We start from the raw sequence: 17,086 nt of genomic DNA, 5'->3' as shown, positions 1-17,086 counted from the left end.
GAAATTGTTTTTCTGTTAGCTTGTTCAATTTTTGTTTTGGTCTACTAAGTTTTCAAATTTTAGTTTTGGTAAACCAATTTTTAATTTTGACTATTTTTTGACCAAATAGAAATTTGACATCAGAAAAAGATGACGTGTCTTCGGAAATGATAACATGATTTTGGAAAATTCTGCTATTAACAATTGGACCAAAATAACAAAAAAAAATAAAAGTTAATATACTAGAACCAAACATTGAAAAATTAATGAACCAAAACCCAAATGGACAAGTTATTGCACAAAAAAATCATTTTCTTGAATTATAGAGGGTCAATGCCTAATTTATTAGGGAATAACCTTTTAGGTTCATTAAAAATTCATATTTTGCATCGTCAAAAAAAATAATTCATAATTTGCGTTAAGATTCACTAAGTATTCACAATTTGGTTTTGGGACTTTAAATTTAATTTTCATTTATTTTAGTTCAATTACTTATTTGGCGTCGAGCTCGTTAATAATTTATGTTGCCACATCAAAAATTAATAGTTACGTTCTGTTGGAAACAAGATTCTGGAGTTTGACAAAACGTAAATCAATCAATTAACAAAATATGAATCAACTGATGTGCACAAGCATATTCGGCAACTGAAGACATTTGACACAATGATACGAAGTAAAATGATCAGTTGAAAGTGATCAGTTAAAAACAGAATTTCTTAAAAGCTTCTCAACTGAAGACATCTCGGGAAAGACCAAAGGAGACAAACGAATTACAAGAGTGTCGCACCTCGATCACTACAGCATAGAACAATGTGTTTCGGCTATTGCATTTAAGACGCCGTATCACAATCAATGAAGAGAACATTGCCCAAGGAATGATGAAGAAGAAATCAACGGATACTAGAATTAAAATGCATATCAAAGTTACCGTTGAAAAAGAAGTATAAATATAACTGAAGAACAGCAGATGAAGCAGTGACAATCATTCAAATCTTAAGCTTGCTGTTACTCTGTCAAAATCTCAGCTCACTCTCATTTGAATTACTCGTAGCAATCAAGGCTACAATTTGAGCTTATTAGCACTCTCTAAAAAGTTGTTAGACTCAATTGTGCAAATATCAGTTACGTACTGAAAACATTGTGTATAACTAAGAGTTTCAGTTTTGGCAGTTGTAAGTCCAAACTGAAGTGGGTCTATACAAGTATTGTATTTGATCAAAGTCTTTTAGTGAACATCCTATCCTTGTGATAGAAGGGGTGACGTAGGAGTAATTAAATTCTCCGAACATCCAGAAACAACTCTTGCATATTTATTTCAGTTTTGTATTCTATCTTTCAGTCAGTTACTTTCCGCAACTACTCCAGTTTAACTGATTGTTATTGACCAACAAGATTCCGAGTTTCAGTTTGACACTAAACTGAACTCAAATATTCTTAAAGAACAATTTTAAGGGTGAGTGTTTATTCAACCCCCCCTTCTAAACACTCTTAGTGTGATAACCGATCCGATCAATTGGTATCAGAGCAGTTGAATCTTGTTTTTTGAATACTTCTGATCTATAAATCTGTTAGAATGACTTCTTTCAATAAAATTCCTATGTTCTCAAGAGAAGATTTTGATGACTGGAAAATAAGAATGCAGGCTCACTTAGCTGCACAAGATGATGATATGTTGTTTGTCATAACAGACGGACCCATGAAGATTCTGAAAGCAAACACAGCAATAGCTATAACTGAAGGGGCACCACAGAGAATTCAAAAGCCCAGAGAAGAGTGGACGACTGAGGACAAGAGAAAAGCCAACCTTGACAACGTGGCCAAAGATACTCTATACAAAACATTGGATAAAGCAACCTTCAACAAAATAAAGATGTGCAAAACAGCAAAAGAAATATGGGAGAAGTTGATTCAGTTGTATGATGGAAACGACCAAACAAAAGAAAACAAACTATCTGTTGCTGTACAGAAATTCGACAATATCAAAATGAAGGTTGGAGAGACAATGAATGAGTATGATGAAAGAGTGAGCAGTATTGTAAATGAATTAAATGCACTCGGAAAAGTGCATACTAACAAAGAAGTTGCATTGAAAATAATGAGAGGTCTTCCAAAGGAATGGGACGTCATAACAATGGCTATGAGAGAATCAAAAGACCTGAATCGGATCGAAATTCATGAACTGTTCGCTGACTTAAAAGCTTATGAATTTGAATTGCAGAACAGGGAAGGAGAATCATCTACTCCCACAACTACAACTGCCTTAACAGCTGTCAGAACTGAATCAAACAGTTCAACTGAGAAATCTGCTGATCAATTAAGCAGTGATGCAATGTCATTATTCATCAAAAAGTTCGGGAGGTTCATGAGAAAGAACCAAGGAAACTTTCAGAAGCAATACCAGAAAAACAATCCAAAAGAAGAAACAAATGCTTGCTACAATTGTGGCAAAACAGGCCATTACATTGCAGACTGTCCTAAACCTAAAAAAGACAGTCAAGGATCAACTGACAGAAGAAAGAAACCATATGATCATAAAAGAATGCCCAGAGAAGATAAGAAAACCTACAGAAAGAAACACGAAGTTCTACTAGCTGAAGAGAGCAAATACAGATGGGCAGAAACTGATAGTGATGAATCAGAACCAGAAAGTTCAAATAGCTCAAGTGATGAAGAGGAGGTCAAATGCCTAATGGCAAATCATACTGAAGCAGAATCGACAAGTCACCAGGTAACAGGAACAGATAGAAATTCAATATGGTATTTGGACAGCGGTTGCTCACGACATATGACAGGAGATGCAAATGTGCTATCTCAACTGACCAAATATAGTGGTCCAAACATCAGCTTCGGAGATAATTCCAAAGGTAAAACCGTGGGTAAGGGTAAGATTATCCATGGTAACTTTACTATTAAAGATGTTTTATTGGTAGAAAATCTAAAGTATAACTTGATTAGTATAAGTCAATTATGCGACAATGGATTTCTAGTACAGTTTGATAAAAACTCATGCTCAGTTAAAACATCAACTGATGAAATCATACTAACTGGCAAAAGATGTGGAAACACATATAAAGTCAGTTGGAATGAACAGCCTCATGCACCAGTCTGCTTCATTGCTTCAAATTCATCTCAAAATTGGTTATGGCATAAAAGGTTAAATCATTTGAACTTTAAATCCATTGCTTATCTGAGTAAACATGAACTTGTAACTGGTCTGCCCAAAATAAATTTTTCAAAAGAAAAACTTTGCTCAGCATGTCAATATGGAAAACAAGTACGATCTTCTTTCAAAAACAAGGGCTGTAAATCTTCATCCCGATGCTTAGAACTATTGCACATGGATCTCTTTGGTCCAATTCCAGTCATGAGCTTAGGGGGAATGAAATAAACCCTGGTGGTCGTGGATGACTTTTCAAGATTTACTTGGGTTATATTTCTAAAATCCAAAGACCATACGGCTGCACAACTGATTAAACTGTTCAAAAGACTTTTAAATGAAAAATCAGTTGGGATTGATCGAATCAGATCTGATCGAGGAACTGAATTCATCAATCAAACACTTTCAAATTTTCTAGAAAACGTTGGAATCAAGCATGAGCTCTCAGCAGCAAGAACTCCTCAGCAAAACGGTGTAGCTGAGAGAAGAAATCGGACCCTAAAGGAAGCTGCTAGAACAATGCTTGCTGATTCGGGGATTTCTCAAAGATTTTGGGCAGAGACAGTAAACACTGCATGCTATACTCAGAACAGATCGATGATTAATAAGAATCATATGAAAACACCATATGAGATCTGGCATGGAAGAAAAAGTATAATCGCCTATTTTAAAATATTTGGCTGTAAATGCTTCATTCATGATAATGGTAAAAATTATTTAAAGGCATTTGATGCAAAATCTGCAGAAGGAATTTTCCTTGGATATTCATCAGTTAGTATAGCTTATAGAGTCTTTAATAAGAAAACTTTAAATGTTGAAGAATCTGCGCATGTTAATTTAGATGAACATGAACTAACTGACAAGCCAACTGATCAAGTTGAGCTAGCTGATCGATTGACAGATATTAGCTTGGACGATGATGATAGAGATGAAAGTCATAACATTCAAGACATCTTCCAAACACCAGAACCAGAGATTCTAGACCAATTAAATGAGCATGAAGTCAATGACAACAATCAGCTATTAAGGGAAACTGATAGCATTCAAATACCAGCTGGTGAGACATCAACTGAAACTGAAAATCACACTCAGATGCCAACTGAAGAAGTTGCAGATGCAACAAATACAGAATACAGATGGAAAAAATCACATCCACCTCATCTGGTAATAGGAAATCCATCTGATCCTGTAAGAACTCGTAATCAAATGTTAAATTTATTTATTCACCCAGCTTTTGTCTCACAACTGGAACCAAAGAAAACTGATGAAGCTCTTGCTGATCCCAACTGGGTAAATGCTATGCAAGAAGAGCTAAATCAGTTCACTCACAATAACGTCTGGAACTTAGTTCCAAGACCAACTTCAAAAACCATTATAGGTACGAAATGGGTTTACAGGAATAAGCTAAACGAGGATGGCTCAGTTATACGCAACAAAGCAAGACTAGTAGCACAGGGATATAGGCAAGAAGAAGGAATTGACTACGATGAGACGTATGCTCCAGTTGCAAGATTGGAAGCAATCAGGATATTTCTTGCTTTTGCATCCCACAAAAACTTCAAAGTTTATCAGATGGATGTGAAAAGTGCATTTCTAAATGGTCAGTTACAGGAAGAAGTATATATCGAACAACCTCCAGGTTTTATTAATCACAAATTTCCTGATCACGTATATTATTTAAACAAAGCATTATATGGTCTTAAACAAGCTCCCAGAGCTTGGTACGAAACTCTCTCAAAATTCCTAACTGATCATGATTTTTCAGTAGGATCAGTTGATAAGACCTTATTCAAATTTACTAAAAATAATCATATCTTGTTAGTTCAAATTTATGTTGATGATATAATTTTTGGGTCAACTAACCCCAAATTGTGTGAAAAATTTGCTAAGTCAATGCAGGATAAATTTGAAATGAGTATGATGGGTGAACTGACATTCTTTCTTGGACTGCAAGTGAAGCAACTGGAAACTGGTATATTCATTAGTCAAACAAAATATACAAAGGAGCTGCTAAAGAAATTTGGTATGGAATCATGTTCAGCAGCAACAACACCCATGAGCTCATCAGTTAAGCTATACATTGACGAAGGGGGAATATCAGTAGAAGCGACATTATACAGAGGATTAATAGGCTCATTGCTATACCTAACAGCCAGTCGCCCTGATATTGTCTTTTCTGTCTGTATATGTGCCAGATTTCAAGCAAACCCTAAGCAATCACATTTCTCAGCAGCCAAAAGAATTCTAAGATATCTTAAGGATACACAAAATGTTGGATTATGGTATTCCAAAGACTCCACCTTCAATTTAATTGGATACTCAGATGTAGATTATGCAGGATGTAAGCTTGATCGCAAAAGTACAAGTGGATCTTGTCAATTCTTAGGAGATAGACTGATCTCTTGGTTCAGCAAGAAACAGACATCTATAGCTACATCAACTACTGAAGCAGAATATATTGCTGCTGGTAGCTGTTGTGCACAACTGATTTGGATTCAGCAACAACTGAAGGATTATGGAATCAAGTCAACTGAATCGCCCATATTTTGTGATAATACAAGCACGATTGCCATTACTTATAATCCAATTCTTCACTCAAGGACCAAGCATATAGATGTCAGGCATCACTTTATCAGGGATCATGCATTGAAGAAGGATATTCGAGTAGAGTATATTTCAACTGAACAGCAAGCAGCTGACATCTTCACAAAACCATTACTCGAGGCTAAGTTATCTTATTTTAGAAATATACTTGGTTTAATTGATCTGTCTTAGAAATTATTAATTTTGCTTCACTAACAAAATTATATGCAGAAAATAAAAACACAACAAATCAAAAATAACACTTTATTAATCATACCAACGTTTCCAGTTTACAGAACATATCATGGAATAAACTGAATCAAGCCATGCTCTAACCCAATCATTTAATTCTTAAATTCGAACTCTAGCAAATGCCCTAGATTTCGAAATCTTATCAACAACATGCCACTCCTTCCACAACAACGCCTCCAAAAGACAATCGTCTTCAACCAAATCTCTAACATGCCTAACTTCAAAACGTGCAAGATTCTTCAGTGCTCTTGCCTCCTGAGCACGAGTAGGAATAGCACCACTGTCACTAACCCTCTTCAATTCATGAATTTTCTCCCATGTTGTCAACACCTTCTGCAGGACATATCTTTCCATTTTTCTTTTGATATCTGCTAACCGAGGAGCTGATTGTTCAGTCACATAGACATGAGTACTGCTGCATGTATCTGAATCGGACATATTGAAATATTTTGCACTAATACTGCATTACACTCTAATCATTATCATCTTATTTATAGGACAAAGACATTGGAGAAGCTGAAGAGTCTCAAATCAATTAAAGAGGCTTTCACATATACCGAGGACTATTAAGTTATCAGTTGTTCACTATCAACTGACACTAGTTTAATTTTCATTAACAACCGATTAAATAATATCAGTTCATAATAAATTTATGATAATTAGTTTCTTAAACTGTTTACTAGTCTACTTATCACAAATATTCTTTGTTTGCTCATAAGTTTGCAACTGATGAATTTTACACGGATCATTATGTGCAGAAATGAAGAAAAATGACGCATCATCAAAATAAACATTTTATTTATCCATAAATTTTGTAGAGAACTGAAAGGGGATCAGTTACGGTGACCGGAAGCGCAACGAAAGTTTAAAAAATCAAATTTTTAGGGAAAATTTTCGGCCACCCCTCATTTCATGTAGCAAATACAAAAACACAACTATGTCATACATAGGGTGTAAGAAAATCGTTACCTATCAACCTCTTGAGGTTGATGATGGCACCAACCAAGTTGTAAACAACTTGGCTCTTGAATGGAAGATAAATCTATAAGCTCTCCTCCTTTCTTCTTGAATCTTTCCTTCAAATTAAGCCTACCACCAACTAGGTAGATCCCCTCAAATTTTGCACTAGAAAAATAGGAGGATTTTTCAAAGAGAAGTAATTTTCATTCCTCAACACTTGAAGAAGAAAATTGAGAGAAAACTTGGAGAGAAAGAGAGTGTTTCTTCAACCCTTGAAGAAAGAAAAATGTGAGAGAGAAATGAATAGTATTTTCGGCACTATTCATCCTAGGAGAGAAGGAGAGACATTTTTTTTTTGGTTGTGAGAAAAGTTGTTCCAAAAAGTTGCATGCCATGCCTTGAAAACTCAAAAAGTAGTCTCCCAACCTTTCACCTCCCATGCATGCATATTATATGGTTTTTATCAAAATAAAAACCATGGACTAAATTTAATTATCTCAAACATATTTGAGACTAATTAAACATTACTTGAATTTACACAAGTCCCACTAGTTAAATAATTAATTTAAATTGAGCTCTACAAGACTTAATATAATTTAATTAATTCAACACTTGAATTAATTTAATTATTTGGACTCTACTAGGTCCACTAGTGTTTAATTAATTCAACACTTGAATTAATTTAATTTAGTCCATAATAATGTCTATGAAAATCACAATTTTCAAATACATTATTCACTTGGCCAAATTTTAAATTAGGAACACTTCTATCAATCAAAATTTACATTTCTCTCATAGAAGTCATACTTCTATTTTTCCTTACACTTATAAACTCATTTATAAGCCGTTCAACACATTGAACTATTTTCTCCTTTATAGAAGTCATACTTCTAATTTTCCTTACGCTTATAAACTCTTTTATAAGCCGTTCAACACATTGAACTATTTTTACTTCTCAACGGGATCTAGAAAGCTAGTACTTGTGTGGCCCTCAATGGTTCATTGATACAACTAGCCGAGGGTTCACATCTCCATGTGATTCGGACTAAACATGTCCTTATATTAGCATACCCCAATTGCTCCATTCTAACTTATCAACTCCTTGATAAAAAGAATGTCAGAACTCAAGTCTGATAATACCCAACCAATCATGTTAAACGCCTAGCAGCATCGCTTACATGATTCCCTAGGTATCAAATGATAGTGCCTGCAAGAACCATTCAATTATGGTTAGCGTACAGTACGGTCCCTTCAACTCATATATCCCGATCGATTCGACAACCATTGGTTTATCGAGAGTTGTCAATGAATCGATAATATGTGTCATGTCGTAGTTGCATCGATGGTGTAATCTATGAAACCCCTTTCATAATTACCACCATACTCTGGCCAGAGATTTCAACCTACATACACATGATAACACATAGGATATCCATAACCGAAGGTAAGCGGTGAATCCCCGACTACAATGCATCGACTCCTATGTGTTTCGACAGAACACCCAACCTTGCCACCTGATGACCCCATGAGAGTCGGTAAACAAGTCAAAGTGTAATTCTAGCACATAGAGTCTCAATGTTGTCCCGGGTCATAAGGACTAATTTTGTACAACCATAAACTAGGACATTTCCACTCGATAAGTGAGAACCACTTGGAAAGTCCTTTTATGGAGGGTTGTTCAGTGCACTCTACAAGGAGCACCTATCTGCATGTTCGGACATCACAATGTCCCCTACCAATGAAACATGGTACTCACATCGCAGATACTAGTCTCGAACTCTAGCGGCCTATATCCTTCTTAGTGGCGGCTGAATCGACTAGGAACCGTTTAGAATATACAGTATTACAAATATGAGTTTCATGATACTCATTATATGAGCATCTCATATTCTTTCTACCATTTGTATATTCAAGGGCTTTATCTATGCAACTAGCATGGGTATACAGATAAAGATGTGCCAAAATAATAATATCAAATATTACTAAAATAAAGATTGCTTATACATAGAGTTTCATTGTGAACACTCGGACAACACTTGGCTCGACGGGCACCTACTCTAACAAGAACAACATGTTGATAAGTTTCTTCAACACTAGCTATCCACATCCTCATCCAAACAACCAAAGCTGAGGAAGAAGTCTTGGAGAAGCTGTGAGAAGAAGCAATGTCGTTAAGGATCTCCAGCTCCTTGCGAAGCATCAGCTCATAGAAATGGCCTTCCTTGAAAGCATCCACCTCCACAGAAATATTTAAGTGCCTTCGCACCTCTTTCAGCTGGGCCAGCCGCTTGAAAGTGGTAACCCTCCCAGAATTGTACAGAAGCTCCAGCTCCTGTAACTCTTCCCAATAGGGAAGACTGGCATAAAAAACCTTGTCTTCTATGGCAGCTTTTTCAGCCTCAAGCGAAAATGGAGAAACGTTTAAACTGGCTACTCCTTCCATTTTTTTTTTTCTGATACTTGTGACTAACTCCTCTACTTTTATTTATAGGTCAAGACGAGGAAAATGAAAAGTCACTTCCTTAAATGATGATTACACTATTAAGTCTCAAGATTGTCTTAAATAATCAGCATTATTTTATTTTAACGCATGTGTTTAGGGGGAATGGTGGTTTAAGAGGTTAACTGAGAAGACAGTTGTTAGTGTATTCTCAACTGAAAAGACTCAGCTTCACTAACTGATCGATCAGTTGACAATTTCACTAATCTTCTCATATAAGTTAACTAATTAAATCTATTATATTCCAAGTCAAAAGACGTGACTGTCTGCCAAATCATAATGAATTTCAGATTATTACGTGGACACATTTTTAACCGTTCAAAATTGTACACACGCTTACAGCACACGTACACACATTTCTTATTCAAAATTTTTCCTGGACTGACACGTGTCCAATAATTCAAACAGTCACAAACAAAAGTATTTTACCCGCTTTGATTCAGTTCGTCTTCCTTACATTCACGATTATTTTCTATTCTCAAAGAAAATCTATAATTTTTGTCTCTAACAGGAAATCACTCAGCTATCAATGGCAACTCAAATTCCTGCTCATATATTGAATGCACTGGTCATCGATTTTGACTCCGTGCTATCGATTCAAGAAACAGCTATTAAGGATGTATTTCTAAAGCTTGAATCAGCAGGTCTCAGGAAATTCTTAGGACAATCTTCCCAGAAGATATATCTCAAAGAAGTCAACGAATTCTACAGAAAAGGATTTATCACTAATAATGACACTATATCTGTGACTATCAACGATCAGTTGTTACGTCTTTCTGAAGAATCTTTCGGAGAAATCTTTTCTCTACCAACTGATGGTTATGTGAATTTTTCTGAAGTGAAAACTCAGGACATTGAAGAAATGCAATCCCGACTATCTGCTGATGGACAAAAAATCAAGGTTTCCGATCCAAAGAAGGAACTGAAACCAGAAATTCAGTTGCTAGCTGATATCGTAGCAAAGGGAATATTAGCAAAAGCCGGTTCTTACGCTGCTCTTACACTCGAAAAATTCCAGGTAATGACCTTAATCATGAGTGAAAAGAAAGTAAATTGGAGATGTATTCTGTATAACATCTTGAAGAATATGCTCAAGTCATCCAAACAATCATGTGGCTTTGCTATCCAGATCAGTTATCTATTAAAACTGAAAGGTTTAGTAACTGAAAATGCTGAAGTATCATCAAAATTCAAAGTTTTTACTGCCAAAAATGTCTTGGTATCAAGGACCAAACTGGAAGTTGAATCATCACCAGTTAAGAAGGTCAAAACGACAAAAAGAAAACTGATTCTCAGTGAATCAGACACAGAGAAAACTCCTTCACCGAAGCTTGCCAAAAGACCAAGGACTAAAAGAACCAAAACAACAACCAGAATGGAAGTTTTTCAATAAGCTGATCAACAACCCATTCAAGCTATACCCTTGCAGGTACTCTCACCTGATGAACCAGTTATCAAAGCCACGACAACAGCTAAAGTTAAAGCCCCATTAACCCTTGTGAATCACCCTACCATCTTGCCAAGGGCCAGATCTAAAGGCATAATATTAAGAGAACCGGTGCAATCAACACACTCAGGAATGGATCTTCCTCACATCCTTTCAACTGATAAAGGAAAAGGACAGCTAGTTGAAGAATCCCGGCCATCCAATGTGATTCAAACACACATTGATCTTGTTTGGGAACAAGTCAATAGCTTTGCCACATCACAATTAAAATCTTTTGACCGTTGGAAAAGCTTCAGAACAGAAATATTTGCTAAAGAACTAAAGCATAGATCTCAACTGAAAAAGTTCATCAAATTAGAAGCAATTGTGATGAAAGTAGTCAAAGCTGCTACCATTTCACAAGCATTAGAAAGGCAGAAATACTTCTTTGATCAAATTCGCACCAAAAAGTTAGCAAAAATGGTAGCACAGCTGAAGTCCAACTACCATCCAACAAGTCCAACCGCATACAATGATAGAGCTGTGTTCACCCAACTGGATGCAGATCTTAGTAGCCTCCAAAGGGAAATAAGATTTTGGGAAGAAGATCAGGAACTAGTTATTCATGAAAAACTTTTCAACTCAAATCCTGGAAAAGATTCATCCTTCTCTACACAGAAAGAACTATTTCCACCACAGTCAACTGAAAACCCAGTTCAGGAAATGCCTCAATCTTCTCAGCAAGAACAACAGTTATACTCTGAAGAAGAACTATCTTTGGCAAACATCGATGAAATCATTCAAGCCGTTGCATTAGAAGCTCAGTATGACCCAGTTGCTCAGTCAGCTGAACAACCAGAGCAAAATATTAAAATATCATCTGAAGCTCCAACTGAGTCACTCATTGATGAAAAAGTTATATCTGCTCAAACTGAAGACCCAACTGAAGAACCAATCCAAAATTCAGAAAAAGAGATAACTGCATCAGAAAAAACTGAAACTGAAGTACCTGTTCAGTCAGAAATTTCTGCTGAACAAGTTACTCAAACTGACGAACAAGCAAAACCATCAGACCCAGAAACTGCTGAATATAAAGAAATTCAGTTGCTCACTCAATCAAAAGAGAAAGAACAAAGTCCAGCTAATCCTCCACAGGAAGCCTCTATGCATGAACCATTCATCTCCATCATTCAGGCAAACAGACCATTCTTTGATCAAATTCAAGAAAAAATTCCAACTCAATCTACGATTGGAACAATGGAAACTAATCAAGCATTAGTTCTTTTTGGCCAACCATCAAAGCAGTCAGATACACCCAACCAGCAACCATCAATTCAATCTACAGAAATGGATACTGTTCTTGAAGAAATTCAGAATATACAGTACAACATGCAGCAGATGATAACTGACATCAAGAAAATTCAACACGAACAGCTGACGCATACTGTCAAATTAGATTCTTCGATTGAATTTGACTCAGCAAAATTAAAAAGTCTTCAAGCCAACATGGACTCTCTTAGCAAGACTGTTCAAGAAATGAAGCAAGGGCTAATTGGATCATTCTTTACAACTCAGAATATAATCAGTTAGAGAGTTGAGCGATTGGAAACCTCTGTTTCTAATCAAATCACATCGCTACAAACCTCCTTCACAACTGTCGCCTCAAGTATCTCAGCAGATGTAAAAATATTATCCATTGACGTTCGAAAGTTATCAGACCAAATGGAAATGTTTGACAAAAAGGGGGAAGGACAAAGCAGCTGAAGAAGATCTAATCGAATTACTCTCAGATTCTATGTTATCTACAAGGAATCCAGATATTATATTTTCAGTTTTTATGTTATCTACAAGAAACCCAGTTATTTTATAATTCAGCTGCATAGTCTACAAAGAACTCAGCTATCCGATCTTAAATCACTTGGTTTTGTCAAACACCATAAAGGGGGAAATTGTTGGAAACAAGATTCTGGAGTTTGACAAAACGTAAATCAATCAATTAACAAAATATGAATCAACTGATGTGCACAAGCATATTCGGCAACTGAAGACATTTGACACAATGATACGAAGTAAAATGATCAGTTGAAAGTGATCAGTTAAAAACAGAATGTCTTAAAAGCTTCTCAACTGAAGACATCTCGGGAAAGACCAAAGGAGACAAACGAATTACAAGAGTGTCGCACCTCGATCACTACAGCATAGAACAATGTGTTTCGGCTATTGCATTTAAGACGCCGTATCACAATCAATGAAGAGAACATTGCCCAAGGAATGATGAAGAAGCAATCAACGGATACTAGAATTCAAATGCATATCAAAGTTACCGTTGAAAAAGAAGTATAAATATAACTGAAGAACAGCAGATGAAGAAGTGACAATCATTCAAATCTTAAGCTTGCTGTTACTCTGTCAAAATCTCAGCTCACTCTCATTTGAACTACTCGTAGCAATCAAGGCTACAATCTGAGCTTATTAGCACTATCTAAAAAGTTGTTAGACTCAATTGTGCAAATATCAGTTACGTACTGAAAACATTGTGTATAACTAAGAGTTTCAGTTTTGGCAGTTGTAAGTCCAAACTGAAGTGGGTCTGTACAAGTATTGTATTTGATCAAAGTCTTTTAGTGAACATCCTATCTTTGTGATAGAAGGGGTGACATAGGAGTAATTAAATTCTCCGAACATCCAGAAACAACTCTTGCATATTTATTTCAGTTTTGTATTCTATCTTTCAGTCAGTTACTTTCCGCAACTACTCCAGTTTAACTGATTGTTATTGACCAACAAGATTCCGAGTTTCAGTTTGACACTAAACTGAACTCAAATATTCTTAAAGAACAATTTTAAGGGTGAGTGTTTATTCAACCCCCCTTCTAAACACTCTTAGTGTGATAACCGATCCTATCACGTTCTATATTATTTTTCGATATTATGTTAGTATTTTCTTCAGCTGAGTCAACAATTCAATAAAATAAAATTAAAATAACAATAATAAATTTAATGAATAAGACAAAACTTTGAATAATTAGTTACCAAAACTTTGCTAGTGGAAAAACAAGAAGATATTTTTCTTATTTTTTTTTTTTTTGAATAATTTTATTTCATATATTATTACTATTTTAATAAAATTTTCAATTTTGGTTTTTGAATAAAGCTTTGTCACTAAAATTTCTCCCTCAAAATTAAAAGTCAAATATTTTTTAAAATGATACGAATAAACTAATGTGAATAAACAGGCTCGCAAAGACCTTATTCAATCGAACTTGGGCAATGTACTTTCTGGTCGAGTCGAGCTACTACTCGAGTTTTACTTTACTCCACCAGTCCACATAAACTCCTTACATACCCAGAGAATTATTAAGTTTGAAAATACTGACATGGCAACCCGCATTTACACACTAAGTTAAATAATTAATTAATTATATATGCTTATTACATAATTTAATTGTTGGTAAATTAATTAAAACCAAATTCAACTATTGGTTTTATATATATATATATATATATATATATATATATATATATATATATATATATATATATATATATTAGTTAAATTAAAATTTGAAAAAGAGACTTCGATTATATATATATATATTAGTTAAATTAAAATTTGAAAAAGAGACTTCGATTATATGAATATTTATTTTTATATATATATATATATATATATATATATATATATATATATATATATATATATATATATATTAGTTAAATTAAAATTTGAAAAAGAGACTTCGATTATATGAATATTTTTTTACCATGTAGTTTTTGCAAAAAAAAATATTGGAGCAAAGCCCGTTTATAATTCATACAGCCTTTTTAATTGCTAATGTTTTTGGCATCTCAAACAATTCTTGTGTATATGTTCAGTCTAGTCTAAGTAATTTTCCCTTATTTTAGCCATTTTATCTACACATTACAATAATTAATTAAGGGTGGATTTGAAATTTAACACATGAATTCATTCAAAAATCAAATGGATTTGAAATAATTTCAAATATCTCATTCCCAATATGTATTTAGCCTCTTAAGCCTCTTAATTGTGGGAAAGTTGTCAATTTATAATTTTACTCATCTGTATCGTCAAATTTTAATTTTTATGCAAGAGTGCTGATGTAGCACCACTGTACACATTAGCGTGACATTAACCTATATGGAAAATGACTAAAATTGAAAGAAAAATACACATGTAATTTTTATTTGGTCTAATTGGTACAAGCATGTTCATGACCGGATTTTGGCCAATTTTTGTGAAATTTAACTAATGTGTTTATTTTACCCTTTATCACAAAAATACACATTTAGTATAAATATATACATCAAAATTTTAGCTAAATAAATAATAAATTATTATTTTCTATATTACCAATTTATTTGTTTAAAATTATTTAGATACCAATTTTTTGGAAGGTATATTACACACACACACACACACACAAATAAATCAATGTTTTTAAAATAAAACTTACTTAGGTCTATTCTCATATTACAATTTTGAATTGAAAAACTAATTGGAATAAAATTAAATTTAATTATTTATAAAAAAAAATATAAATATATTTTAATTGAAATAATTAATTTTAAGTACTAATTATCTTTATTAATAGATTGTGGTGGTCTGGCTGTTTCCGCTTTTTTCCCCCCACGTCATACCATAATGCCCCTTTTCCATTGACAATAATTTTAAAATTATCCATTACTTTTAGTTTCCTATAAAAAAAATTATCCATTACTTATAATATAAATAAAATTATTTAGAAATAATTCATTAAACACCAATAATAATTTTTTTTTAAAAAAAATTACAATTAAACAGCATGACATGCACGAATTCGGTTAGTGTTTAATCATTTTAAGTTTTGGTAATTTAACAAATCTGCTGACCCAATGGATAATTACAAAGCCTAACGAAACTGAATTCGAGAAGAAAATTTAATATTCACGAGCCAAAATTTTCCAAGAGTCTAACTGACTTGCGAGCCAAACTGATAGTTTAAGACAATAGGGATATTGATAGGCAAACTGATTTAAGGACAACTAATGGAGCTCAATTGTTAGAAGTTTATTTCAATCGATCAGTCAGCTTAAATCCAAACAATGTTTTAAGAAATCAGTATACTCAGTGATTAAGAATCAGACTCCAGCCAAGCGCACTACCAGAAGCTGTCAAAAAGAGACCGTTGCAGATGAAGTCTATAAATAGGTCAGTTTGTTAAGCTATTAAGGCTTTCCATTTATCTGGAATTCTGAATTCTCTGATCTTCTGTATTTTCTTGAAAAATCTTTTTACGAGCCAAACTGATCAAAGCGAGCACTCGCTGATAAATTACTATCTAATGAATTGAGGATCAATTTGTGCTATAATTTCTTAGTGAAATCTTTGTAATTGAGAGTAAGAAAACTTATTATTAATTTTCATTAAGATTGAAATTTATTAAGAGTTTTAGTTAGACAGTGTTTAAGTCCTACTGAAGTATGCGATTCAAATTGCTTGTAATTACCAAAATGTGATTTCAAATTACTTGTAATTATCAAAATCTTTTAGTACAATCAATCCATGAGGAAAAAGAGATGACATAGGAGTGTTGACGACTCTAAATATCCAGAAACAAACTTGTTTCAATTTACTTTTCAGTTTACCTATATTTATCTTTCACTTTATAGCCCAATTCATATTTGATATTGAAACGTCTGCTATTCGTTTTGCTTAAAAGTACTAATTTTTTTTTGTCCTAATTGGGCCAATCCCTTCACTAGAAGAAAAACGCTAAATGACAACAGATTTTATCCGTTGTCTTTTAGGGTAAAGAACTGATGTTGTAAGCAGTGTTGTTAAAAACCAGGACACCGACAACGGATAAAATCCGTTGTCTTAGATAACAAAGACAACGGTTTTGCATTGTTTTTTAAATGTTGTGTAATATGAGATACGACAATGTAAATGAGCTACAACAACGTTTTTGCAACAAATTAAAAACGTTGTTGTTCTGAATTTACAACAACATTTTGACAATAGATAAAAAAAACGTCGTTGTTTGTGTTTTACGAACAATTATGCAACGAATAAAAACCGTTGTTGTAAGTAATTTAACAACAGGTGAAAACCGACGTCTTTGACCTTGATTACAAATCAATTTTGCATCATTTTATAATTATTGTCGTTAAATTTGTAAAAACTGTTGTCTTTCACATTTTATATATAATGAACTAATTAATTAATAAT

This window comes from Primulina eburnea, chromosome 17 (assembly GCF_022965805.1).
Source record: "Primulina eburnea isolate SZY01 chromosome 17, ASM2296580v1, whole genome shotgun sequence".
Lineage (NCBI taxonomy): Eukaryota > Viridiplantae > Streptophyta > Magnoliopsida > Lamiales > Gesneriaceae > Primulina > Primulina eburnea.
This window is presented reverse-complemented; position numbering follows the sequence as displayed.